Source organism: Ictidomys tridecemlineatus, chromosome 3 (genome assembly GCF_052094955.1).
Source record: "Ictidomys tridecemlineatus isolate mIctTri1 chromosome 3, mIctTri1.hap1, whole genome shotgun sequence".
Classification (NCBI taxonomy): domain Eukaryota; kingdom Metazoa; phylum Chordata; class Mammalia; order Rodentia; family Sciuridae; genus Ictidomys; species Ictidomys tridecemlineatus.
The window spans coordinates 56193444-56221166 of NC_135479.1; the positions used below are offsets into that span (position 1 = coordinate 56193444).

The following is a 27723-nucleotide window of genomic DNA, read 5'->3' on the forward strand; positions in this document are numbered from 1 at the left end:
ATAAAATAACAAAATAATCTAAAAACCTAAGTAATAAGTAAATATGCAATATAAATTAAAAAATGGGCAGAATATTTGAATAGACATTTTTACAAAAGGAAATACAGAAGGGAGAAATAAGTGACCTGAAAAGGTATTCGACATCATTAACCACGGGGAAATTCCAATTTGAAACGAAGTTTTTTGGATGTAGGTGCTACACCATATTGGAATTTTACTTATCGAAAGAATCATTATTATCAAAAAGTATTGAAATATTGAATTTAAGTATTAACTAGTATCTTAAAATAGCAATCAGTGCAATCGGCTGAATAATGTCCTAATAGATATCCATGTCCTAGTTCCTAGAACCTGTGAATGTTATGTTATATAGCAAGAAATAATTTTGCAATTGTGCTCAAGTAAGAATTCTGAGATGGGGAGATTAACCTGGATAGTCTAGCGGGACCCTAGATGTCATCATGCATCTCCTTATGAAAGGAAGATGGAGGGAGACTAAACACACTGAGATGACAATGTGAGGACAGAGAGGAGACAGGGGTGATGTGGCCACAAGTCATGAAAGGCTAGTAGCCACTAGATGAAGAATTGAGGCTCCCTAGATCCTCTGGGAGGATCTCAGTTTTGTGATGCTGGTTTCAAACTTCTGACCTTCCGCACTATCAGGGAATAGATATGTGTTGCTTAAAGACTCTAAATGTTGTGGTATATTTTTGTTACAGCAGCCACAAGAAACTTATACGTATGCTAATATGATTTACAAATGTTGGTCAGGGATTTCGCCTTCTGATGGGAGGTATTTTTTGTTTGTTTTTCTCCCATACAGGGATGCACTAAAGGCAGGCTCTGTCTCTGCCTTGCTGGGTCTGTAAGCATGGCCTCTTTGGGACAGAACACCTCCAGAGACTGCAGGACTTCTACTTCTACCTGTCTTGTCTCCCCAATGTGGAAAGATGTTCCTCCTTTTCCCACCCTGGTGTTAGAATCTCACCCAGGGCCCCTGAGGTTTGCATTTAGACCTGGGCTTTCTAGTTACTCTTACCACATGGATATTAATTAATTAATTCATTCATTAATTTCTTTTTGGGCACCTGGAAAGATCCTCTTTTTTCTTATGAGTTTGTCCACGTATCAAATATTTAAAAAAAATATTTTATGAACTGTGTCTGTTGTGTCAATTTGTAAAGGAAGAGCATTCATATCTGTCTGGATGTCTAAGTTACTCCAAGTTCCATTGTTCCCAGACATGTTTTTAACATTGCATTTGTGACACTGATCTCCCAGTTTATGGGTCTGTCACCTTTCATAAACTTCTCTGGAGTTGATAACAACGGCTTATCTTGCTTCTTGCTTAGTATTTGTGGTGTCTCGTGCTACAAATACATTAAGGTGCTCATTAAATCACTGAATGGGAGAGAGGGACATTAGCACACGTTAGATTCATGGCAGTGAAATGTGGATATTTTCTGTGTGATTTGTAGCCATGTGCATGAAGGGATGTACTTGTTCATTTACTAGGAGATCAAGTCAGATCAGACCACCTACTTTTGAAGTACGTGCAACCAACACCTGACCATGTTGCTTATCAACTGTAACAGGTTAAAGCACTGCAAGGTGCCAAACATAAATCCTCCAAGGACTCCCTGTTGTTTCGAGTTCATTTGCAACTGAGGTTAGCCACACCTCCTTGGGCTGATCTTAAAATAATTCTGTGCTCAAAAAGTCACAGTATCCCAGCACCAAACAATAACATAAGAGAGACCCAGCCTGGAGCAACTGTTTGTTTTTATAGGAGCAGAATCAACTCTTTTTTAATGAACACCAAGCTCTCTGTTGGTTTGAGGGTATTATTCAGTGGTTTTCTGAATCTCTCAAAACTTATCTTATGAAATTTGAGCAAAACCTGATCCTCCCCCCCTCCTGTGCCTGGACACTTTTTCCGTGTTGCTCTTCACCAACTCAGACCACAGACAGACAGATGGGCCTTAATGACCAGTGATCTTCAAATTCCTCTCACTTGCTTTGCATCCCAGCAGTGAAATCGCTTTGACTCCGCAGAGCCTCTGTGTGTGTGTGTGTCTGTGTTGCAAACTGCACAGCTCTCGAAGGCACCGCCCCTTGCCTGCTGGATCTTGAATTCTAAGGAGTTACAGGCTAAGCAGACTTAATCTGAAAATCTGAAATGCAAAATTCTCCAAAACCCAAAACGTTTTTTCATGCTGACACGATGCCACAAGCGGAAAGTTCCACACTTAACCTCATGTGCTAGGTCACAGTCTAAACGCAGGCAACGCTAAAAAAAAAAATTGTCTTAAACTACCTTTCGGCTGTGTGTGTAAGATATATATGAAACATAAATGAATTTTGTGTTTAGATTTGGGTCTCGGCCCTAGGATAGATCATGATGTTTATGCAAATATTTCAAAATCTGAAAATAATCTAAAAACACTTCTTGTTCTCGAGCATTTCAGATAAGGGAGACTCAACCTGTCATACCACCCGAGGCGCAGCAGGGCCTGCAGATCCTTGCTCTGTTTATTGAAGTGTGGCAGACATTTAATCACTTTCTCTAGGTTAAGGAGGATAAGGCAGAGAAGGGGGACAGAAGAGCAGGTGTCTGAAAACCCCAGAGGACTTCCAGGGTGAGTGGGCCCTAAACTGCCATCCCAGGTGGGTATAAGTCTGTAACCTCCATACTCAGCCTCTCCAAATGATCATGAGATGCTTCTTCCCCACCCAGGAAGCTGGCAAAAGAAACCAACCCTTGGAAAAATACAAGAACCTTCTCCTGATGTCCACGTAGATTAGACACACCGTGGATCCTTCCCTCATATCTGGGGCCCACTCCTCAGCTGAGCCAGAAATGATAGCGGAAAAAGCAGAGAAAGAGAATAGGTTCCTCTCGGGTTGATCTCCATACACAAAACGGATGGTAATAAATACACAAGGAGAGATGGAATAGTCCTGCCTACCTAAGTGTGGAATGTTCTAGGCTTAAAGTCAAAACAGTTTGAGGGGTGTTCCTTCTCCTCCAAAGTTTCTACATCTCTCCTGAATACTAAGGTCATTGATAAAGAAAACAAAAGCAAACCTGCTTCATGAGTGCCCCAAAGGGAAGGGACAATTTCTGTGCATAAGGAAGCTAACTCACTCACCCCGGGAACAGTTCAGTTTGGTGGCTCATGATTATGTGTCTGTCCGCCGTGGACTGAATGATGCAAAGATCTCTGTCATATTCTCTTTTTATGGCCCTAGAGCCTGGTAGAGTATGCTATTGTCTGAACATCCTCATCAAAACTTGTGTGGAAATTTAATCTCCATTGTAACATATTAAAAGGTTGGAAACAGATGAATCTGACTATAACGTTTGGAGATTTGGCCTGTGGCAGGTGGCTAGGATGAGGTGAGGTCATGAGGGTAGGACACCCATGAGTGCATTGGTGGCTTTGTAAGAAGAGAGACCTAAGCTTGTGAGCTTCCTTGACTTGCCATGCGATGCCTGCTTTGCCTTGGAACTCTGCAAAGTCCCCATCAGCCAGAAATCCCTCACCGGATGTGGCCCTGCACCTTGGACTTCCCAGCCTTCAGGACTGGAAGACATAGATTTTTTTTTCTTTCTTTCTAAATGACCCGCTTTGTGGTATTCAGTCAAAGCAACAGAAAATAAGAAGAGTTCTCTATCAAGAAGTGTGTGCTTAAACACTGCCTAAAACTCAGTTCTTTGGGGTTGAGTCTGGAATTCTAATAGGGCTTCCACGGAAGGAAGACACCAAGTGCCATGTCAGGCTCCTCTAAGGAGCACTTCACCCTGGAGCCCTGGGGGAGATGCTTCTCCTCCCTGCCTCTGGGAAAGTCCACTGAAGGACCAGGGCTCCCGCTCAATGGGAAGCATTTATTCACTTGACACATGAAAAATCAAGCACTTTGCTGAGCTAGGGGAGGTGATGGGCTGGAGCAGGTGCTCTGCTCAATTAGCCCTGGGCATCCCTGCCCTCCATACATCTCAGGGTTGGGCTTAGACTAAAAGGTAGATTTTCGTATGAACCATTGCCCTCCCTTGGGGTGTACAGCCAGGAAGAGCTCTCTCCGCAGAAGCAGGGAGGTACGATGCTCTTCTACTGGGACTGAGTTAGTAATGGGGCTCTCCCTGATCCATCATCCCCACTTCCAGATACTCTGCAGGACCCTATGGGTGCTTGGCTAATTCACAGAGGACTATTAACCAGAAGTGGCATCATCCAGAAAGAAAAAAAAAATCAACTGCCTTAAACTGGTTAAAACAGACACAAATGTAAAAGCAAATGAAGCCCCACATAAGGCAGGCTTTACGTACAATTAGACTGAAAGCAAGAGATCAGGTTCTAATTCAAGAGATGGGTTCGGGTTCTAATTCAGGCCCTGATGGTTGGATATGAGAATATAGCAAGTCACAAAAACTTCAATTGGGGGGGCTGGGGTTGTGGCTCAGTGGCAGAGCGCTTGCCTAGCACACGTGAGGCACTGAGTTTGAATCTCAGCACCACACAAAAATAAACGAAATGAAGATATTATGCCCATCTATAACTAAAAAATAAAAAGATATTTAAACATTTCATCGAACCTCAGTTTATTCATCAGTAAGATGAGAGTGAGAAAGGAGCACAGGGGTTGGTAACAATTATTGATTAGAGTTGACAGACACAATACACGATGCCCAGTTACACTTGAACTTCAGATACATTTGTAATTTATTTTTAAATATGTCTCATGCCATATTTGTCCCACGCAGTATTTCTACTTGCTACGCCTGGCAACCCTTGTGCTACCAACCTTTACTTGCCACAAGACGAAGAATCTTTGTGAGCCGTGGTAGAGCATCGTATAGGATTTGGAGCAAGTCTCCCCTGTTGTGTGCCAGGGGCTGGCAGCAGGGACTGTGTCTTAATTGTAACGCCGAAGTTCCCATATATGGTGGGTGAAGAGTAGGTTGATTTAGGTGCAGTGATTAAATGATATTTAGTATCATTTTTAGTAGATCAGTTAATGGAGAGGAGGCTAACTAATAAGAGACTGCAAAAAAATTCCAGCAGCGACCGCAGCCTGAACTAGCTGCTCTGCTCGGGGCTGCTCCCTGCTGACGGCAGATGCCCATGACCTAGCCTGCAGCACCACCCAGCCTGGCTGGAAAGCAGTCCAGACAATCAGCAGCAAAGTTGAACAAGCAAGCTGTCAGAGCAGAGGTGAGGACTTAGCAATAGAGTGAAGTTGTTCAATGACTGAAGTGACATTTTTGCCAAACTATAAAAATTATTTACATGTATTTGAAAATTAGTGGAACATATAGGAAAGTATTAAGAAAGTTAAATTCATAACATCAAACTCCAGAAATAACTAGCAGTTAATTCTGAACTTTTAATATTTTTGGCAAAAAAAAATATTTGCTTCGGTAAATATATTTTTAAAATGAAATTAAATTAAAATCCATGTATAATTTTGCAACGAACTTTCTCAAATCAACATCTTACTGTGAGCATTACCCACGCTTTTACCCACGTCTTATGTTTGTCTATTATCAACTTTTGAATGAGCCCTGACTTATTAAACCAAGCCCTATATATCTGTGATTTGTCTCATTTTTAGTTCCCTGCTGTTACAACTAAAGTTGTTGTAATCAAGTACAAAAACCTGTACGTGCTTCTCTAATCATTTCTTCAGGGCACTACGGTGGAATTACCAAATGAAAGATTATGGACATGAACTCATAGCTTTATATGTATTAACATTTATTGAGCACTTACTAAATGCCATGCTGTATATTAATTTCTTCACATAAACTAAATCGTTTCATCTCGTTAGTACTAAAGATCACTATTGTTTTCTTTGTGTGAAGATGAAACGGCAGCATAGAAAACACATAAAGTTTCACAGCTAGAAAATGAAAGAGGAAGGATATGTTACATCCTGGTGGTCTCCAGCCAAATTGTGCGGTTACACTGTCCTGTAGCTTTACCATGTTTCTCTTCCCTTGATAGTGTATGAATTTTCATTGCATACAAGGAGGAACACAGAGAAGTATTGCATTTCTTTCTTTGGTATTTTGATAATGTATACATTGTTACATTTGTACTTTTGATAACTGTGGAGGTTGAATTTTTTCATACTTATTACGAATTTGCTTTCTTCTTTTTAATGAACTGATATTTCTTCTGTAACAGTGATTGGTTTTGATATATATATGTATATAGGTATGTATGTATAATACATAAATATAATATATGTGTGTATATGTATATATACACACACACATATAACATACTTTCTATGTTGAGGATATTAGTCCTTTGTCCATCATAAATATATTATTCTCAATGTATCATTGCCCATTAATTCCATAGTCATTTTGGTGTCTTTAATATTTGTGGACCTTAACTGATTTTTTTACTTTAAAGAAAAAATTTTGTGTGTGTGTGTGTACTGAGGATTGAACTCAGGGGCACTGAACCACTGAGCCACATCTCCAGCCCTATTTTGTATTTTATTTAGAGACAGGGTCTCACTGGATTGCTTAGTGCCTTGCTTTTGCTGAAGTTGGCTTTGAACTCAAGATCCTCCTGCCTCAGCCTCTCAAGCCACTAGGATTACAGGCATGTGCCACTGCACTTGGCTACTTTAAAGAAATTTTGAAGTACTATTTCAATTAACTTATTTTACTTTCAACTCTAATAATACTTATGTTTTCGTTTAGCTCTGTTGTGATTTTATTTACCTTTTCATTCAAATATTTGATCCATTTGGAATTATTAGTGTTATTTTGTCTCTAGTGATATAATCGACTTTTAAAACAAGGAACCAATATTCCCAGTAACATTTTCTAAGGAGTGCAACATTTCTCCAGTTACTTGGGGGTTGACTTCTGTCACATGCATCCTGGTTACCGTCCCTCCTGCTCCATTGCTCCTCTCTGTCTAGGTCACCTGCCACATTGCTGTGGAACTCACCATTTTATAGACATTTCAACAGCATCTCTGTGACACTCTTCTTTTTAAATGCATTTGTCTATCCTCATTCTTTTATACTTTTGGATAATTTCCAGAAACATCTTTTCAAGTTATGAAATAATATCAGCAAGAACATAATTGGAAATACCTTAAACATAACCATTATTTAGGAAACCATTACATTTATAAAATAATACCTTCAATATGTTTTTCACTTTTGTGTTTTGGTTAATGTATCTTGATAACATTTTGTAGTATTTTTTTTAACACAGACCCTAAATGTTTTTTTTTTTAGTTTATTTCCAGTTCTTCTGTATATTGTATTCGTTTGAATAAAAAAAATCTCTTTTTTTTAAAAAAACAATGCGATGTGGTTTTATTAAATATCCAAGGGTTATCAAGGCTCTTGTTGTTGAGGTGAGTGGTCTTTTTTATTTTGCATTTAGACAACTTTCTATGTGACTTACTAGCTTCAACAGATTTTTACTAAGGTTAATTGATTTTTCTAAGGGAGAAAAAAAATCGTATGTTGAAAAATGAAATCTTTGTCCTTTTGCCATTCGCTACCCATCTTTTACCAATTGTTTGTCTTATTTCACTAGCTAGAATTTCCCAAAAATGCTGTAGAATTGTATTGATGGCAGGTGTGTCCTTAAAATTCCTCCATTATTACTCTATTGCATATAATCTTCTATGGTTTAAAATAAACCCTTTTTTTTTCTCATCTCACAAACTACTTTTTTTTTATTCCAATTAGCTAACATTGGTATTTGATTTTATCGAATACATTTTTATTATGATGTTTATATGCTCTTTTCTCGGGTCTGTTTAGGTACTATATTTTAATACTAGATTTCTGAATATGAATGCATATTTTTGTTCTTCGGGGGGGGGGAATGCAACTTGGCCATGGACTTGATCTTTTCACATAGCATCAGAGTCAACGTCCTAATGTTTTCTTTCGGATTATACAAGCAGGAAAATAGCTTGCATTTTTCTTCACTTCTGCTAATGTCAGGCTTCAGAATCAGGGTTATGATAGCTTCATAAAACCAGTTAGGAAGCTTTGGATTTTCTTCCATCCTCCAGTTTATAGAGCAAAAGAATTATCTGTTCCTCAAACTTGGAAAAAAAAAATTTGTTCATAAAAACATTTGCACCACAACCATTTTTGGAGGTAAGCCTCTGACAACACTTTCGATTTCTTCCCTAGTTATTATTTTTTTTTCTATTCAGTTGTGTTTGTTTTTTTGTTTATTTCTTGTGCTTCATTCTTAGTCAATTTGGATCTTTATATTTTCCTAGAAAATCGTCTATTTCATTGAGCTTTTCAAAATTTATTAGCATAACATTCTCTTCCAATGCTTTTAAATACTTTCTTATCTATAGCATCTCAGTAACATTTCTCTTTTATTCTTTGGTTAGACTTTGTAGGATTTGTCTATGTTATTCGTTCAGAGTACTGGTGAGTTCTAGATATTAGATTTTAAAAATGAATTTTAATGTTTTCCTTTTTTGCCGATGAATCTCTGCTTCATTCTTATTTTCTGTTTTCTGCTTTCCTAAAGCTAATTTTGCTGCCTTTTCACATCTCTTAGCTGAATGCTTCATTATTTTGTGTTCCTCCTTTCTTGTTAGTTATGGAACCTTAAAACCTGCACATGTGTCATAAGAATCACTGTGGCAACATCCCATATTTTTCTTTATAAACAAACTTTCTCAAAAAATATATTCAAAGTAATTCTGAATCACAGTTTTGTTCCTCATAGGTACAAAAGCTACTTATAGAGGATTTTGTTTTAATTTTATGAGATTAGGCTTGTTTTGTTTGAACTGGCATTATAGTATTTATATATTTTTATGAAAATATGTTTAAATATTGCTATTATAAAAATTTCTTTTTTGGAAAATATACTTAGATTTATTTTGTAAATAAATATGTGATCAGTTTATATTAATGAGTTAGGGCATTTTACAATAAAATGATTGCCATTTTTAGGATTCAAGTTTAGTATATGACTATTCTATTATTCTCCATAGCTTTCTTACTGAAATCTTTATAATCTGGCATATTTGAATTTCTGCATCTATTGAAGACTGAAAGTGGTATATTAATGTATAATTAAATGAACAATTTCTATTCTTTTCTCCTGTGTGTTTCAGGACATCCTTATATACTTTGATATGGCAGTGATATGTATGAATTATATTTTCATGGAAGAGTGTGCCTTTCTTTATTCTGTGTGATCTATTGTATCTTATATTTCATTTCAATATAAGCATTTGCATTCACCTTTGTTTGAATGAGTAAAGCTTTTGCTATCAATTTTACTTATAATTTTTCTGAGTTATTTCCATTAAGACATGTTTTCTTGAAAGAAACAGAATAATAATACTTCCTTCTTACCCAGATGCTCCTGGACTTAGGATGAGATGACATCTCAATTAAAGCCACCCCAAATTGAAAATATCCAAGGCCAAAAATGAATTTGATCCAACTTGCCCATTTGCCGCAGTCTGGCTGCAGCAAAAGACTCTAACACCCATTGAACATCAGAGTTTAGCAATCGGTACATTTCACTGGTTGGTAGTTTCCTCTGGGATCATGGGGCTGACTGAGAGATGGCCCAGGCTGATGCCCCCCAGCCACCAGGACCACACCACCAGCCCAGGCAAAGATCAAAGTTCAGACTTCACAGAATGGTTTCTATTGAACAACTCATATCCCTTCCACATCTTTATAAAATCCCAAAATTATAAGTCAAGAATCATCCATAATTATTCCCAAGATCACATGAGTAACACTCTTAATCGGTGTGGTATTTGGCACATGGAAAGTGCTCAGTAAGTACCAGCTGATGATATCATACAAGTATGCACTGAATTTTAAAAAATGAAGTTATAATTTAAGAATTGTAATTAAAGACTATGCACTATTTGCTTTTATTGTCCCTTGTTTTACTTTAGGCATTGTTCTTTATATCTTATTCTATACTTTCTATTTTTATATGCTTTTTTCTTGTTCACTTTTCTTTCTCATGCGTGTATCAGGAACCATGCTGAATGCTATGGGTGCTACCATGAGCAGAAGAAGACTTGGGTGGAACTCAGGAGGCTTATGTTCTAGCAGGAAAGGCAGACATAGGCCAAATCATCACTCAGACCTGTGAAGTTACAACCACGGTAAGTGCTTTGATGAATGTTATGAGAATATAAACGCCACCGCTACCCTGGATTCACATAAAGCACTTTTTACACATTGTATCATGCCCTGAGAGAACAATTATAGCTAGATAAGAGGTGTGCCTTGATAGTATGTGGTTAAAGAGTGGATGGTTAATTCCTTCCACATAAACATTTTTTTTTGAACAAATGTCACAGATAAATCAATCACACTGGGATCTCTCATACTGAGAATGCAAAAAAAATTTGCCAACTGAGGGGATTCAACACATTCCTAAAAAATGGAATGTTTTACTGGTTTCTTAGGTAAAGTACCGAAATATAAATTTACCACTTTAGAGGGAAATATACTATTGAGTCAACTATTAGGTATTCTATTCAATAAATATGCATTATATGTCTTCTATCTAGCAGTGCCTCAGTGGAGACCTGACCTGGGAGTTCCAAAACTCCCAACAAAAATCTGAAATCATAGATAGTACTGAACTCCCTATATAGAATTTTTCAAAAAATATACACACACGCCTATAATAAGGTATAGTTTATCAGTTGATCGGATAACCAAGGGAGCTAAATCACTAATGGGAGGGTAGTGTATATAATGTGGATACATTGGACAAAGGGATGATTCCGGGCAGGGCAGAGTGGGATTTTCTTATGAGGAAACATGTTTTTCTCCCACTATTTGTAAGAACTGCATAACTTTTTAAAGTGTTTATAAGACGAATTTTTATCTGGATAAATATAATAGATCATTCTGCTCTTGAGTTATTGAAATATATTTGATGACTAAAACAAAAGAATAATTTTTAATTCAGAAAAGTCACAAAAATAATAATTATCCATGTACCCAATGCTCAACTTTGCTAAATACCATTTTCCCAAATCTGCTTTAGATCTCTTTGATTAAGAAGCAGAACCTTTGGGCTGGGATTGTGGCTCAGGGGTAGAGGGCTCGCCTAGCACGGGGCGGGACCCAGGTTCGATCCTCAGCACCACATAAAAATTAAGGCATTGTGTTGTGTCCATCTACACCTAAAAAATAAAACTAAAAAAAAAAGAAATTTAGAAAAAAAAAGAAGCAGAACTTTAAAGACACTTGAAAAGTGCTTTGTCAATCTATTGATCTCATTCCCCTGAGAGTTTGGACTGCCCTAGATTTGATGTCATTCTTTCCCATCCATAAATATTTTTACATATTGACTACTTACAGACAGACATTTTTTTTCCTAAAACTTTTACTTACCATAAGTCATTTTCTTGTCCCCAATTCATCAGAAGTTTGTTCGCTAAGGCCTATGCCAACAGTTCCCAAATTAAGTTTATCTACAGAATCCTCTTGGGAATTTCAAAATTACATAAAGATATCCCTGGCTTGTCCTTGAGAAATTTTTTATTGGTTTTCCAGGATTCTGAGCTTTGGAGACAATGAGACCTGGGGCTGCCCTGTGTGTTGTGGGCTGTTTGATGGTCTCCCTGCCTCCTACCTTCTGGGCCTCAGTGGCAGCTCTCACACTGCCAGACTTTGCTCTGTTAACCATGTTTTTTTTTTTTTTTTTTATTTTCCAATGCTTGGACAGCTAAGGCCTTGCTCACCCTGAAAGGACTGCTCCTCCCACAGCTAGGCAATTCCTAGAGATAGTAATCAGCTCACAGGTTAGTATGACTTTCAGATACAAACTAACCAGTCTGGAGTCCTTAGGCAAACCACCTGACTTTATTGGGCTTTCTTGCTCCAGGACACTATCCACTGTTTTAATTACCTCTAGACATCTAGGGACAGCCCTTTGCCCTCTGCTGAAATTAATTAAACTCCTCAATCCTAAATTTAGGCTTACTCTGCCTCACCCAATCCTTCCTGCAAAAAATCTCAATAATGGTTCCTGGCCACAGATTCTCCTCTTTCTCTACCTCCTGTCATTCTTTGGTACTTTCCTATGTGGCATGATGGTGTGCCCCCTCTTCTTGGGAATTATTATAATGACTTTTCCTTTTTTTTTTTTTTTTTTTTTTTTTGCAGCTCGGGATGGAACCCAGAGCTTTGCACATGCTAGGCAAGCACTCTACTATTGAACTATATCCTCGCCCTCAACAACAGTCTATATCTATATATATATATATATATATTTACATACATACACACACACAGAGCATTTGTCTCTTGATCTTTTGGCCTTGCAATATCTCAACTATTTTATAATGTATTATGTTTTAAAGCAATTGCCAAGTGTCTTCTTGGAGAAAATTAACCCACGTTGAGAATGACTGGATTAACTCAAATCCTGATTCCAACTGTGGTCCAACCCAAAACCTGGTAGTTTGTATTTCTAAGAAAACCATCAAGGTAACGTGAGATTGATGAGTTTAGAGAACTCTAACCTTCAGAATTTGGGCACAAAGGTTGAAGTCTGGCATTCAAGGCTTCTTTCAGCCTCGCCTAGCAAACAGAATTCCTTTTCCTCACCTGTCTCTTACCTCTCCGCCTGGGAGCCCTCCTTCTGCAACCTGATCCTTGAGAACAGGCTGATCCTGCCCACTTCTAAACCTTTGCTGTAAATGCAGACTCAGGCTTTCCAAAGACCTCTGAGATTTCTAGTCACTTATGCATTTTTTAAATAATTAATATTTGTTTATTGAAGTAATGAACTCACCACTTCTGGATCATGACATCTGAAACTGCTCAAATTCTGCTTTCATGCTTAACTCTCGACAAACCCTCCTACAAACACAAATTTATACTCTCATAATAGAGGTCAAGGGTCTTCTTGCAGTTTAATTTTATCTGTTGCTATGGTTATCTGAATCCTGCCTCTCTCCCAGACCAGACTGCAGATTTCACAAGGTCAAAGATCAAATCTATTTTTGTCCAGATCCACATTACTATACACTGTCTAGCAATAAACATTTCAAATGACTGAACAATTAATTCATTAACCAATTAATGAATTACTATTTTATCTTGTCTTTTCAACTGGGTTTCGGACTCCTCAGACGATGTTCTTTTCAAGTCTCCTTCCAACCCTATGAAATAGTTCATTTAAACATTGCATATTGAAACAATGAATGATAACTGTTGTCTGAATTATATTTGTGTTATCAGTTGTCCTTTACAGAAACTGGGATACATACAGGTGCCAAGTCCAAGTTTATGTTATTTTTAAAACTGGGCAGACTCCCTTTGAACAAAAAAAACAATTGCATTTGGAAAGAAATATGATGTTATTTATGGCTATTATGTCATTGCTTATTCAAAAAGATTTAATGAAAATTCAGCATTGGGGCCTAAAACCAACACACTCTTCTCGCATTAAATGAATGTCATTGTTGTCAAGATAATTCCAAAAATTAATTAGAATCAGCAGAAAGTGTTTACTGGCATTTTAAACTTCTGTTTCATATACTGAGATGCCCTGCCACCTTGGAAAAATAAAACGACATATGTTTTCCCAAATTGGTGTTCTTTCACCTCAGCATATTCATTTTCTTACTTGCAGAGAAAAATAGATAAATAAGGGGTTGGGGCTGTAGCTCACCAGTAGGACAATTACCTAGCATGTAGGAGACCTTGGCTTCCATCCCCAGCACTGGGAGTGGTGGGAGGGAGAGAAAAGAAAAGAAAATCACTTTCTCAAACATTAGGTTTTTTTTTCCCCCTTGCTGAGTGATAATTCAGCTTGCACAATGCTGATTTCATTCAGTGCGAGTTCCCATCTTCAGCCCCACTCATGGGCAAAGAGTTCCTCTAAGCTTCATAGACTGCCACACCCCTGGGAGGTGTTGGGAAGCTTCTGAGGGTTGAGGAGCAAGAGTAGACCTCATGCTCATTCCCCAATGCCTGCCTTCTTTGCTTTCTGCCTCTATCATTATTATGCAATAAAGAGCCTATTGTTTCCTGAGTTTTTGATTTAACTTGTACCTAACAGGCATAGACCACCTAAATTTAATGGTGAATAATGAAAGTAGTCTGTGGACATCATAGAATGGCTCAGCCCTATTCCCTCAGAGAATAACAGTGAGGCTCCTGACAGTTCCTGAGTGTCAAGGGGATTGTTTGACCACAGTTTGAATCATAACTGCTAGTATAAGAGATCCATCCCCCACCCCCACCCACCCCCCCCAAACCCCTCAGTTCTTAATCTTAACATACAAACCTTGGAATTTCCTTGAGAAAACAAATCTGCACTTCAGAATTTATATTCCAAGTCTTGAAAACCACAAAATCCCAGGGCCGAGGCTGTAGTTCACTGGTAGAGCACTTACCTTGCGCTTGCCTAGCATGCAAAAGGTCTCAGGTTCAGGTTCAATCTCTAGCACCATTTAAAAAAACAAAGAAAGAAAGCAGACTCTCTTTTGCTCAAAGCAAGGAAAGATGGTTGTAGAGGTGATTGCTGTTCAAAAAACTATGACTTCTACTCCATTTGCACACAAGAGCAATTCACTTGACAGTAGTGATCATCACTAGTCCTCCCCAGAGGGTTTGCTTGCTCTTTCTTCCTCTCTGGCTCCTTGTTCACTCTTGCCTCTGACCACCACCACTATCCCACATGGCTTCCCATTCTCATCCTAGGCATCTCTTCATTTCCTTACCTAGTTCTCCATCTCTCTTTCTCCCTCCTCCCTCTATTCCTTCTCTCTCTCTCTCTTCTTCTCTGTGTCCTTTCCCCTCCTGTCATCCTTTCTAACTTACAACTCTCTGCATCCCTGTTTAAAGTTGGAATCTGCCATAGATCCCTATAAAACTAGGTAGACTAAAAATGGATGCCCAGAAGCACCTTGGAGCCAAAGTAAAAGAATCCAAGAACTTTCCCTCTACCTTGACATGCAGCTCTTATGGTTAATAATGGCTGCTTAAAACACCTTCAAGTGGATGCATGGCATCTCATTATAAGTTAGTAGCCTATAGATGTTTTGAAGTCTTTTGATAATAGGACTTCCTTTGCATCCAAGATGCAAGCACCCTATCAATCCACTGGTGTCCAATGAAGCCCTTGAGTTCTTGTTGCAATGGGAATTGGTTCTCCAGACAATGCATGAGGTTAAAGGGACTTTCAACTAGTACAACAGAAGTGAAGCCCAAGCACCAAATAAAGGTGGCTGAGTTGCAGCATTAAAGGAGAATCAAATTATGGCATTTGCAGGTAAATGGATGGAATTGAAAAATATCATGCTAAGTGAAATAAGCCAATCCCAAACAATGAAGGACTGAATGTTTTCTTTGATAATGCTAATCCATAATGGGGCTGGGGGGGGCATGGGATAATTAGAGGTATTTTGGATGGGGGAAAGGGGAGATTTGGATGGAGTATAGGGTAGGAAAGATGGTGGAATGACAGACATCATTACCCTAGATATATGTATGGTTGCACGAATGGGGTAACTCTACTTCATGTACAACCAGATGAGTGAAAAATTCTGCTCCATTTGTGTACAATGAATTGAAGAGTTTTCAATTAATTTAACATGACATATTAAATTAAAAAAAATTAAAAAGAGTCACTGAGTTAAATGGAGAAAGAGGGAATAGAAAAAGCAAGAAGCATAGATTCAAGCCTAAGCCCATCCAGAGGTGAGAAAGAAAACCACAGTACTCACAGAGGCCCTTTTTTCCAGGGCTCTTGGGTACCCCCGACCAGGGGCACACCATGGCCTGACCCCTCAAAGCCCTGTATTGGCAACTCAGCCTGGACCTCTCTGTTGCATGATTCCAGGTTGGATAGGCTGATGGCCACCGTTCCTGTCTTGTCTTCATCTTCTTATGAAATAGCCAAATCATAGAAACCTATAGATGCTTTAAAGTTTAAATTAAATTTTGTTTTTAGCTAATAAATGAAAACATGCAATTGCACATATTTAAATTTTAATGTTTAAATCAGGTTGAACATATATCTCCTCAAAATTTTTAAATTTCTTTTATGCAAAAATAGTCAATATCCTGTCTTCTAGTTTTTTGAAAGATATCATACATCATTATCTATGACCACTGTACTGTGCAATAGTGCAGCAGAACTTCTTACTCCTACCTCATTATAACTTAGTGACCTATGAATCTTATTTATTTATTTTTGTTTTGGGGGAATACTGGGAATTGAACCCAGGGGCACTCGACCACTGAGCCATATCCCCAGTCCTATTTTGTATTTTATTTGAAGACAGAGTCTCCCTGAGTTGCTTAGCGCCTCACTGTTGCTGAGGGCTGGCTTTGATCCTCCTGCCTCAGCCTCCTTAGCCGCTGGGATTACAGGTGTGTGCCACTGCATCTGGCAACCTATAGATGTTTTGAAGAAGGCGAGAGCTTTAGTATCCCTACCGGCCTTCATCATTTCTGCTTCCTGTTTGAACACTAGTTGGAGGGAAAGGGTCTCACCATTGGCCCAGTTCTGGGCCTCTCTATCTAGTTGAGGCTCTTGATGCCTACAATACAGCAACCGTGGTGGGAATTACAGAAGCATCTGGGAGGTTAACACCATAGGTTTCCAAAATCACAGCACTACGCCATACAAGGGTCATTTCACCTTCTCTCTGCTGGCTTTTGTTTTCTTTTCCAAACCCATGTGTGTGGGTCACAGTCATTCCTCAGGGCGCCACTTGGGCAATGGGAGCATCCTTACACCCTCAAATATTGAGGGTCTGAAAGATTAATTATGCAGCTGCATCATCTTTGTAGAAAGTCACATGCCTGTATTGACAAGGTAGAGAGGTGGCACTTACCATCTAGAGAAATGGAATATAACTAAATCCCCTTGCACAGTCATTGCACATGTGCACCCAGCTGAATGATATAGTCATTCTTGATGGCAAAGGGATTGAATTCTTTGCAAAAGAACCCCAGAGTTGGAGGAAAATTGTCTCATGCCCCACAAAATGGCCTTCAGTAGTCTTCATCCAACATTTTAGCAAATGCTTGACCCAGAAAAAAGAATTGCCCTCATTTAATGATAAGTAATAACCAGAAAAAAAGCCATTCTGAGAAATATGCATAGATATAACTAGATAGGAGGAAGAAAGAAACATGTCAAACAATCGCCACATCAGGAGTTACTCTGCAAAGCAGAACAACAGTACAAACATTTATTCAGAGTCAAAAAATATTTCAATGGTGTCTGTGAAAGTCAGAGCTCAAAGAAGAGACACAGAGGTCAAAGAAGACATGATAAGGCAATAGAAAAAAAATAAACATAAACTGAGAAAACTTTGGGAAAAACACAGAAGAGGAAAAAAATCATTTTAAAAGTGAAAACTGTGATGAAATTAAAATACAGCTGAGAAAGAAATGGGAAGGACAGGCTTAGGGGAAAAATGCTCAAAATGTGTGAAATGGTTAAAAAATGACAAGGAAAATAAGATATAGTGGACAACAGAGCAGGTACATTGTGAGTGCCCAAAAGACAACTGAACAATTTAGTTGAAATAATATACTCAAATAGGCAACAGGAAATATTTTATGAAACAAAGTAACTTAGGATTCAAAGTATACACTGTCCCAAGAAAAACTGATACAGAATGACCAACCAAAACATGTCCACTAAATGCTGGGGCTTCAGTGGTTACAAATAGTATCCTACAACATCTAGCTGCTCTTTTTCTATCTCTCTATAACTTTTCCACTAACCAAGTAAGCAAGTGAAAGGAGTATCCACTTTACAAAGTCATCCACAGGGGTGAAAAAATCAAACTGATTCAAAAGTGTTCTGAAGCAATGTCTACAATTCCTCATATATAAGAAATAAGACCAAATGTTTTACACCAAGATAGATGTATTTGAATATGTAAGAATAAAATAAGCAAAAATATCTATAATATCCATTATGAATTGAGTTTTCTGGGAAAAGACACAATTAAAAGACAGGAAGTGTTGTTAACCTGAATAGAGAGAACTTTGAAAATTACGACCACAGAAAACAATATAAATTTTTATTGATGTTGCAAAAGTAGAAAGCATAATAAAATACTTTTTAAAGTGTATTTGGAGGATAATCTTTTCTTGAAAAATTCCTCGTAAAATGAATTAACAAAATAAATAAAAACATACCTAGAATTGCAGTCCATTCTGTTATGAATAAAACATGCCTATTCAATGTTCGAGTGATTGAATTTTCAAATTAAAAAAAAAAGAGGAGTAAAATATGAAAGAAATTAGTAAAAACAATGCAAATAATGCACCTGATATCACTGCCATCAACCAGCAAATCAAGGACATGCCAAGAAACTTAACTGCAACCTGTGCTCACGACACTGTTGAGAACAGTGTGCACAATCATTCTCAGTACATCTTGGATGCTTATAAATGTGAGTGCCAGCGCATGCCTTAGAAGTAGAATTCCCTGCATAATATAATTCCCATAAGTCCATGGGCCTATGTTATAGAATAATTAACAAAATCAACTGGACATGGGCTGGGGAGAAACCAACAAAAGTCTTTTTTTTTTTTTCCCTTCACTTTCCATAGAATCAATCAATCAATCAGCAAATAAATAAATAGTTTCAAAGTGTGAACAGAAAGCAAAATGCAAAATGAAATTACAGAAACAAAACCAAACATATGTAACATAGCAATAAATGTAATTTAACCAAACTCAGTTACTTAAAGGAAGATAATCTCAGGTTGGGTCCAAAACATAAGTTAAATAAAATACAGCAGTTTAAAAAAATACCAGCTCTGAAGTAGAAATACACATTTGGTTTCCAAATCACAGTCTTATCAATTGTTGAGCTTACATAAATTTTCCCTCCTTTTTTAATCTAAGTGTTTTTCCCCACCTCTGGTACTAAGGATTGAACCCAAGGACATTCTAACATTAAGCTACATCCCTTGTCCTTTCTTTCTTTCTTTCTTTCTTTCTTTTTTTTTTTAATTTTGAGACAGGGTCTCACTAAGTTGCTGAGGCTGGCTTCAAACTTTGGATCCTCCTGCCTCGGCCTCCCAGGTGGCTGGGTTTACAGGCCCCTGTCACCACCGCAGACTTAAGCTAAATTTTATCCTCTTCTCATACAGTGATTTTGAGGATATAAGAGATAAAGATGACAGAGGGGTACTTAATATATGGAGCACAGTCAATATTAGCAGGTAACAGTAAAAGTAGAAGTGGCCTTGGTAGTACAAGTGTGACAGTAGTGATTACCAAAAGCCAAATGACTCCCTAGGATTGAAACTAAAAAATCAGTGTCATGACAATATAAATGAAGGAGCCCAGTGTGGTCTGAAGAATGATAGACTATTCTCAAGGGCAATGTCATTCAAGCTGAGATCTGAAGGATAAATAAGAATGATTCAGGTGAAGAGCTGGAAATTGAAGGGAGGAGATGAAAAATTAAAAAATAAAACAGTCATAAGCATCACCAACAGCAGGTGTGAGCAGGATACAAAGTAGAGAAGTGCACAGTACAACCTTGAAATGAAGTATCGTCATCATTAAGAGACACCTCAGTTAGCAGATGTGGTAACAGGATTTTCTCTTAATGGTTCATTCAATTCACCTAAGAAATGCTTATTTATGCTCTTATGTGCAGGAATTATGTTAAATGCTAGAGGCAGAGCCAGGACATGAAGATTCCCTGTCTTTGTAGCAAGTGTAGTATAAGAAGACATTCTGAAAATTTAATATACTGAGATTTGCTTTGAGAAATGGCAGAATGCTACAGAAGCATACAGAAGGTAAACTTAATCTAACATGTGCTCAAAAATCCTCCTTTCTTGAAACAGTAACTTTGAAGATGGCATAAAAGAAAATCAATGGCTCTTTAGGTGAGTGAGGTGGGATACTCATGGAGTTTGTGAAAGTACCAAGGTAAAGAAGATATTGCATTTGAGCATCTGAAAGGAGTCTGGTATGTCTGAAATAGAGAAAAAGAGAGATGCAAGAAATGAAGTTGGAGAAGCAGACCAAGCATGGTACTCATGTTAAGAATTTTGTTATTGTGCAAGTCCACAGGAAGTCATTGAACAGAAATGTTGATCAATCTGTTTTATTTTAAAAACATTCTGATTACTGTGTGAAAAGTTGTTTGCCATAGCCAAAAATGGAAGTTGTAGAGCCCAAATATACCTGGTCAGTTTAGGCTAGGTTATCTTACAATCATGACCCCCAAATTTCACGGGCTTCAAAATAGAACCATTTTTCCCACTCATCTTACATGGATTCCACTCTACATCCTCCTCACTCGAGGATACAGACAGCAAAGTTTCCACCTTGGAGTAAAGTTGTTATTTTCCATAGCAGGGAGGAGGAAATGGGGCTAATTATTTGCCAGGTCTTCAAACAGAGGAGTGTCTTGAGTCACATCTGGTGATATTGAATTGGCCTAAACATATGACTAATCTGAGGGAATGAGTAGAGCAATCCTGTAATTTGTTTGGATGAAGTTGAACCAGAATGACTGTAAACATCTCATGGACTACTATACTATTAAAGAAAATGCAACAGTATTCTATAAGCAATAGGGATGCCCAAATAGAAAGGTATAAATTATCTCTCACCCTGAACAAAACTTAACTCAATATGGATCACACACTTACTTAGGCACTAGAACAGAGACCCTGCACCTAATAGAAGAAAAAATAGGCCCAAATCTTCACCTAGGATCTGACTTCTTTAACAAGACTCCTAAAGCACAAGAAGTGAAATTTTAAAAATCAATAAATGGAATGGATTCAAGCTAAAAATCTTTTTCTCAGCAAAGGAAACAATCAATAACATGAAGAGAGAGCCTACAGATTGAGAAAAAAATCTTTACCATATGTACCTCAGATACAGCACTAATCTCCAGGATATATAAAGAACTCAAAAAACTTAACACCAAAAAATACAAATAATCCACAATAAATGGGCCAAGGAACTGAAGAGACACTTCTCAGAAGATGATACAGAAATCGATCAATAAGTATAAGAAAAAATGTTCAACACCTCTAGCAATTAGAGAAATGCAAATCAAAACTACTCTAAGATTTCCACTCACTCTAGTCAGAATGGCAGTTATCAAGAATATAGGCAACAATAAATGTTGGCAAGGATGTGAGGAGAAAAGGTACACTCATACATTGCTGGTGGGACTGCAAATTGGTAGAACCATTATGGAAAGCAGTATGGAGATTCCTCAGAAAACTTGAAATGAAATATCCATTTGACCCAGCTTCCCCACTCCTCAGTTTATACCCCAAAGACTTAAAATCAGCATACCACAGTGACACAGCCACATCAATATTTATAGCAGCTCAACTTTCAATAGCTAAACTGTGGAATCAACCTTGGTTTCCTTCAACACATGAACTGATAAAGAAAATGTGATATATATATATATATATATACACACACACACACACACACACACACACACACACACACACACACAAGATAAAGTATCACTCAGCCATAAGGAAGAATGAAGTTATGGCATTTGCCTGTAATAGATGGAACTGGAGACTATTATGCTAAGTGAAATAAGCCCATCCCAGAAAAACCAAAGGCCCAAAACTTTCTCTGATATGCAGATGCTAATTCACAGTGGGGGGAGAACGAGAATAGTTACTTTGGATTAGGTAGAGGAGAGTAAAGGGAAGAGAGGGGTATAAGGTAGGAAGGATAGTACAATGAATAAGACATTATTACCCTGTGTACATATGTGACTATATGACCTGTGTGATTCTCCATCATGTACAACCAGAAGAATGAGAAACTATACTCCATTTATGTACGATGTGTCAAAAGGCATTCTACTGCCATGTATAACTCATTAGAACAAATTTTTTTAAAAATAAGTTAGAATGACTAAAGTTTATTAATTAATTGGATATGAGGGTTAAGAGATATAGAAGAGTCAGAGATCATTGCCCTGTGATGGATAGAGCAACTGGATAGATGGTGGCCAAATATCCTCAGCTAAGCAATGTAGACAATATATACTGGAGTGGGAGGAAACAATTAAATATAAACATCATAGTTGGAAATGAGATCAAAAGAGCAGCCATAGGCTGAAAAAAAAATGGTTTTTAGAGTCTTGGACATCCAGATGGCACCTGGAGTAGATGAAACAGAGTAGGATAAGCAAGTCATCCTTCTTTGGTGCTTTCTTAATTTGGGCACTGAAAATAGAGTGTTCTGGGAACCTCCTCCTAGACCCAGGAAATCAGCAACAGGTACTCACCCTGGGAGAAAGATGTGTGAGGAAATGAAACACCTAAGACACAGAAGACAGCATGTGCTGTTCAGGTGGAGGATTAGGAACTAGAAAGTTGGAAGAGATGCTGAGAAATGTCATCATGAAGACACCAGACATCAGGAATATGAGAAGCCAAGAACCCAGGGGAAAAAACAAGTCAAGGAAAGAGTGAGAACTGGGGTGGGGAGTGGGGGGCAAACGGTGTCACCCAGGCCAACAGGACACACATTGAAGGTTCCTGTTGCTCAGAGATGGGAAAACAACTGAAGCAGGACTCCTTGGTGTTTGCATAGCCAAGCAGAGAGCTGGCAGGGAGGGGAGGGCTTGTTCAAACATAGAAGACTGGTGCACCAGGAAGAGGCCTGGGCTTGTCCCTGGTGGTGACCAGATACAGCAGATAACATGGCAGCTTCTCACATAGCAGAAAAGAAATGGTGCAGATCCGGTGTCTAGATCCACAGCTCCCTCCGCACCTCAGGCTACTGGATTGCAGAATTCAAAATGAATCCATTTAACACATAAAAAGAATCAAAAAGGATCCTCTCAATGATACACACACAAGATACAAATAAAACACTCCATCAAAGGTGAATAGAGAAAAAAAATCGCCCATTTTGAGCCTGTGAAGAAACTGTGGAACATAAATGAACTACATAAAACAAACAGAAGCATAATAAACATGATATATTTTTTCTTAATAGAATTAAAGAAAGCATGAACCGCGCTTTGTTGGTATTGTTTTGCCAGTGAGTTGTAGAAATTTGTTATATTTTGGGGGGGTATTAACTTCTTTTTTTTTTCCATTTTTTTTAGTGAGCTCATGATATATCATCTTTCATACATTTGACTCAATTGGGTTTTGAACTCCCCAAATACATAATGCAGACTCACTTCTGTTACATACTCACATTTTTACATAATGGCATATTAGTGACTGTTGTATTCTGCTACCTTTCCTATCCCCTACTATCCCCCCCCCTCCCCTCCCCTCCCATCTTCCCTCTCTACCTCCTCTGCTGAGGGGGAAAAAAAGGGTATTAACTTCTTACCAGATACTAGGTCTATAAATAGTTTCTCCTTCTCCGTGTCCTTTGGCTGTCAGAAAGCTGTCAGCTGTGGGGTTTTATATATGGCTTTTATGTATTGATGTAAATTCATTTTATACCTCATTTGTTGAGTTTTTGTCATGTAGAGATACTGCATTCTATCAGATGCTTCTTCTGCATCTATTGAGATAATAATGTGATTTTTACTTTTGATTCTTGTGAAGGTCGTGTATCACATTGATTGATTTGTATGCATTGAACTATTTTTGCATGAAAGGGCTGATCCTGACAGCTGGGGTGTGGTTCAACAGTAGAGCGCTTGCCTCCCATGTGTGAGGCCCTGGGTTCCATCCTCAGCACCACATAAATGTAAATAAACAAAATAAAGATACTGCGGGGGGTGGGGGAAAGGGCTGATCCTACTTGATAGTAGCATTTGATTTTTATTTTTTGTTTTTGTTTTTGCCGTGCTGGGATTGAACTCAGGGCCTTATGCTCTCCCACTAAGATACATCTCCAGCCCTGATTTATGATTTTTCAATGTGCTGTATATTTAATTTATAGTATTCTATTGAAGATTTTTACATCTATGTCAGGGATATTGGCTTGTTGTTTTCTTGATGGAATTCATGGTTTTAGGGTGATGCTGGCTTCATAGATAACTTAAGAAGTGTACTGTCTTTTATTCAGGGAAGATTTTTAAGAATTTTTATAATTTTTTATTTAAATCTTTGGTAGAATTCACCTATTAAGCCATCTGGTCCTGGGATTTCTCTCCTTGGTGGGAGTTTGGACTACTCTTTCATTATTCTTATTTTTTATTGATCTGTCTAGGCTTTCTACACATTCTTTCACTCAATCTTAGTATATTGTATATTTTTAAGGAATTCTCTATTTCATCTAGATAGTTAATCTTGCTGACATATAAATACCCATAATAGTCCCTTATTATTCTTCTCTGTGGGGTCTTTGTAAGGTTTTCTCTTTCACTTCTGACCTATCTATTTGAGATTGTCTCTTTTATTTAATTAGTTTAGTTAGGTGTTTGTCAGTGTTGTTTCTCTTCAATAAACCCAGCTTATAGTTTCATCATTCTTGGTATAAATGCCCTTGGGTTCACCTTATCAGCTTCATGAATCTGAATACTCATTTTTCCCCCTAGATTTTGGAATTTTTTAGCCATTATTTCTTTAATGTTTTCTTTAAGTTTTCTCTCCTTTTCTCTCTTCTTCTTCGACTCGAATAATATCTTTTATTTTGCTTATGCTTTTCCATAAGTCCTGTGAAACCTTTTCATTCTGTTTCGTTCTTCTTTTTCTCTTTGTTCCTGTACCTGGATGATTTCAAATTACATGTCATCAGACACTGATTCTTTTTTCTGCTCGATCAAGGGTGCTGTTGAAGCACTCTATTAGATGTTTTATTTTATTCCTTGTATTCTTTAGGTCTAAAATATTGAGCTCATTTTTACAGTTTTTTTTTTCTCTATTTAACTCTTCTTTTGGTTTACAGATTGTTTTCCTGATTTTTGTTTAGCTATGTAGACTAATCAGAGAATCTGGATTGTCAATTGATAGGGTCTATAGGCAAACGAGTTGGGGGTGTTCATGAGTGAGCCTACTGCAGCGATATGCAAGCAAGGCTACAGGTTCACTGAAAGGGAGGCTGGGGCTCTATCTATGGATGAGAAGGGCTGGGTCCTGGACCATGCCAGGTACACAGCGTGGTGGGGCTAGAATCAGGACTCTATTCTATTGTCAAGTCTGAGGCACTGATGGTCAGTGATCTTCCCAGGATACAGGACATACAAATTGACTCTACATCCTTGATCAAGTGGGGTCCTTGGGTATTGCTGCCACTATAGTCAGTCCATGGTCAGTGGGTTTATTACTGGTGTCTTGGACAGCATGGTTTCTTCTGCAGAAGGGTGGGCTGGTAGCAAGACCAGAGATGAAATGGGTTGGAGCCAAGTCCACAGGAAGACAGGTTGCTTCTAGATCTGCAGCTGAAACCATGACCAATAGGTTGGGGCCTGCCTTCTTATAGTGGCTTTTCTCTGTCCTGGATTCTGCTGTAGCATTGCAATCTCCTACCCACGTTCCAAAGCTTCCACAAAGGCACTTATGTCTATGGATGGTTGCCAAGTCAGTGTTTCTGTAGGTGAACAAGAACAGGAAATTTGCTATTCTGCATCTTGCTGATATTATTCCCCTTTATTTCTTTCATCAGCATTTTGTTGTTATTAGCATACAAGTTCTGTTTTTTCTCCCGGTATCTTTTGAGTTATTATAAATTGTATTTTATAAATTGCATTTTAAATTTCAGTTTCTGTGTGTTCATTGCTAATGCAGAGATATACAACTGATCTTTGTGTATTAATTTTGTTTTCTTTGACATTACTGAACTCCTGAAATTGTTTATTCGTTCTAAGAGGCTTAATTTGGAAATTCCTTGAGATTTTCTTTTTTTTTACCTAGACCATCATGAAATGGGCAAAAAGTACATTTTTTTTCTTCATTTCCAGTCTGTATGTCTTGTCTTTTTTCTTTTTTTTTCTTTCTTGACTTATTGCACTGATGAGAAATTCCATTACCATGTAAACAGCACTGATAAGAATAGATATCCTTGCCTTATTTTCAGTCTTGGAGTTTATTCAGATTCAAAATGTAAAGTTTGATGATATATTGGGGGAGGGTACTGAAGATTGAATCCTGGGGTGCTTAACCACTGAATCACATCCCCATCCATTTTTAAATTTTTATTTTGAGACAGAGTCTCACTAAGTTGCATAGAGACTCGCTAAGTTGCTAAGGCTGGCTTTGAGCCTGAAATTCTCCTGCCTCAGCCTCCTGAGTATCTGGGATTTCAGGTATGTGCCACCAAGCCCTGCTTAGTTTTTTAAATATAAGCATTTTTTAACAAGTCGAGGAAGCTTCTTTCTACTCAGAGTTTCCTGAGTGTTTTTGTCCTTAGTAGGTTTGGATTCAACAAATGTCTTCCCTGAGAACTTTGGTATGACCATGTTTCTTCTTTAGTTTGTCCATATGGTGGATCACCCTGGCGGACTGTTGGGTATTGAATCAGACTTGGGTTCTTGGAATAAACTGCTTAATTATTGTGTTATTTCTTCTAATGTGTGGTTGACTTCTCTTTGCTGATATATTATTAAGAATGTTGGCCTTTATATTCATAAGGGACCTTGAGCGATTTTCTCTTTTGCACTGTCTTAGTTTATTACCAGGGTGACACTGCTTTATCATCTTCTACTCTTTTGGAAAGATGGTGAAAAAAATGGATGTTTATTCTTCTTTTAAATGCTCAGCAGAATTCCTCAATGAAACCATGTGTGTTTGGAGACTTGTTTTTTTTTTTTGGGGGGGGGAGTTTTTAATTATAGATTCAATTTCTATCATAACTGTAAGATTATTAAAATTATTTATTTCATACTGGGTGAGTTGTGGTGGTTTGTGTTTTTTTCTAGGAATTGGTACATATCATCTACGTTGTCAGAATTATATTCGTCGAGTTGTTCTCAGTGTTCTCCTTTTATGCTTTTTCATGTTCAGAGTGTCTCTAGCGCTCTCCTGTTTCATTCCTGACGCTGAAAATTTGTGTCTTCTCTCTCTTTGCCTTTTTCAGTCTTGTGGAGCTTGTCAATTTTATCTTTATTTATTTATGTACTTATTTGATACTGGGGATTGAACCCAGGGACACTTAACCACTGAGCCACATTCGCAGCCCTCTTTATTTTGGGTCTCGCTGAGTTGCTTAGGGCCTCCCTAATTTGCTGAGGCAGGCTTTGAACTTGCGATCCTCCTGCCTCAGGCTCCCCAGCTGCTGGGATTACAGCCGTGGCCACAGCACTTGTCAATTTTATTGATGTTTCTCAAAAGAACCAGCTTTTGTTTCTCCATTGTTTCTTGCTTTCAATTTAGTTGGTGATATTCTTCTGCTCCTGTCTGCTAACTTTGGGTTGATGTTGCTTGTCATTTTCTAGGTTCTTAAAGTGCAAGTTTAGATCATTGATTAGAGACTTTGCTTCTTCTCAAACGGATCCACTAAAGTGCTACAGGCTTCCCCCCACTGGGCATTGCTTTATCTGTGTCCCAGAAATTTTGACAGAATGCATTTTTCACTTTCATTCATTTCATCATAGTGCTTCATGTGCCTGAGACTTCCTCTTTGAAATATAGATCATTTAGAAGTATGTTGGTTAGGCTCCAGGTTTTAGAGATTTTCCTGTTACCTTTCTATTAGTGATGTTTAATTTGAATCCACTGTGGTTGGACTTCTTTTAAATTTGTTCAGGTTTATATAATTGCCCAGGATATAATCTATCTTGGTGTATGTTCTTTGGGGACTTG

The 27723-nt window shown here is 37.9% G+C and overlaps 1 long non-coding RNA gene across 1 annotated transcript in view; it reads left to right on the plus strand.

Annotated features, from left to right (window-relative positions):
* Nucleotides 1-27723, plus strand: part of LOC144375814 (uncharacterized) — a 62635-nt gene that overhangs the window by 12805 nt on the left and 22107 nt on the right. Inside the window, exon 2 of the long non-coding RNA XR_013435681.1 lies at nt 10029-10160. This is a non-coding gene — a long non-coding RNA (uncharacterized LOC144375814). The remainder of the gene's footprint in view (nt 1-10028; nt 10161-27723) is intronic.